Genomic DNA, 2,246 nt, shown 5'->3' on the forward strand with positions numbered 1-2,246 from the left:
CCTTTTACCCTCCTGATTCTGTCCCCAGTCCTGCTGGTGGGGCAGTGAGTGAGTGGATGCACAGGGCTGTGGTGAAACCACAAAAAAGGGTAAAGGGCAAGCTCTGTCAGCTCCTTGTCAAGCCTACAATAGCAGGTCCCAGAGGAAATGTGATATCTACTGGTAGTGGTGAAGTTTGCTTTTATCAAGCTCTTCTGAAAGCACAGATTGATGGAAGTACAATTCCTTCCTGCTCTGACATATCTCTTTGCATTCCAGGTGACTGGTCTAAGCACTGAGCTGTAAAGTGGTATCTTTCTGTCAATCTGTGTTCCAATCAATTATTTATGCAAAGTGGAGAAAGGAAACAAGCTCACCTCTGGGATGCCCTTCAGACCCAGAGCTGTGTGTGAGAGGTGCTGGTGCCCCCATCATTATCTTGGCATCTCCTCTGCTGGCTGGAGGGTCCCTGTGCTCCCCCTCTCTGGTGCTGGCAGAGTAGGTTGGGTAGGCAGGATTTGGGTCCTCGTCTGGGCTGAAGTGATCTGCTCTCTCTTTTGAGGTGGAATTACAGCTTCAGTGCAATAAAAACAACCTGCATGTGTTCTCCACAAGAGAAATAAATGTAATAAAGCTCCCACTGAAATCAACATCAGAGTTGCAGCATTTCAGAGGAGATGAGCTGTAACCAAGGAGAGTGCCTTGGAGAAAGCACCCATGCACTTATTCCCTAAAATTTGTTTTCATTCTCAGAACCAGCATGAGCCTAAAAAAAGCAAATACATTTTATATGGTTCATCCTGAAATTCATTGGTGCTTCTAGGGGTGCAACGGTGCTGGCAGCAGTCCATTTGGGACTAGGTTAGATATTAAGATGGAATTCTTTACTCTGTGGTTGGTGAGACACTGGGACATGTTGCCCAGAGAAGCTGTGCTTGCCCCATCCCTGGCAGTGCTCAAGCCAGGCTGGATGAGACCTTGAGCAACCTGTTTTAGTGGGAGCTGTCCCTGCACATGGCAGGAGAGTTAGAGCTAGATGGTCCCTTCCGAGCCTTTATGTTCTGTGGTTCTGCGATTTCATACAATACCTCCAAACTTGCATCTTTTCTGAGCACAAGCAATGGATGTGTCACTGCAAATCCTGCTGTGTGGTTTGCACATGCCGAGCACCTTGGTGAATACAGCAGTGCAGACTCCTCTTTCCCCTTCCATTATATATAAAAATGACCATATATACTCCAAAATGACCCAGCTTGCCAATTCAGCATGGCTCCACTTTTGAGTGTTCATGTCTGGGCAATGTGGAAGCCATAGATGTCTTTTGTATCTGTTTGCTCAAATGCAACTCTTGTCCATATTGCAGAAGTATTACTGCAATGATAGCTCAGAAAATGAAAAAGCTTTTCCCAAAGCTAAACCCGTTGTTGTTACTTTATCTAATGATGCCATCTCTCTGTTTGCCCCTCACCCCCTGCTGCTGCTTTCCCTGTCAGTAGTGGAGGTTGTTTCCTGTCACCACGGTGTGTAAGTCACCATCATCCCACTTTGTGACGTTTTCTCAGTTTCTGTGTGTTTCCCCTCGTGCTTTAGATCTTCTGGGGTTGCACAATTGCCATCTTCTAGAGCCTCATTCAAGCAGTGATGCTTCTGAGTGAAGCTGTGGCTTTAGCATGGCATCTGTCTCTTCGTGTAGGCCACTTCTATGCACAGATACCTCTATAATTGTACTTCTCTGTTACATTTATTCATCCTTTCCTTGATGTATTTACATCGCAAATTTACGTTGTTCAGGGCAAGGTCCGCATTCCTTTTCTTTACTATGTACATATTCTTTTTCTTTACAGTGTACCAACTTAGCCTAGCTCTGTATGGACTATATGTCAACATAAAACTGGCCATAATTACAATACTATACCCGAGGGCGCTCCCAGTGCCCGCGGCGGGGACGCAGGAAGGACATGGGGACACGGAGGGTACACGGGGAGGACACGGGGGGACACGGGAAGGACACGGGGACAGTCCCGAGCCCCTCGGCCAGTCCGAGCCTCTCTCCCCTCACGCCCGGCCCGTGCGGGCCCGCAGCGCCCCCTGCCGGCGCGGTGGGGCCGCTCGGTGGCTCGGCGCTCGGCCGGCGCTGCCTGCCACACCAGCAGGCGGCCCCGCGGCCGGCGCGCACGCGCGTGCCCGCGCTCCCTGCGTGGCTGCCCCGGGAGCGGGGCCGGGGACGCGTCCGGCGGCAGCGGGCGGGCAGCGCTGTGAGGGGAGCG

This window comes from Ammospiza nelsoni, chromosome 3 (genome assembly GCF_027579445.1).
Source record: "Ammospiza nelsoni isolate bAmmNel1 chromosome 3, bAmmNel1.pri, whole genome shotgun sequence".
NCBI lineage: Eukaryota > Metazoa > Chordata > Aves > Passeriformes > Passerellidae > Ammospiza > Ammospiza nelsoni.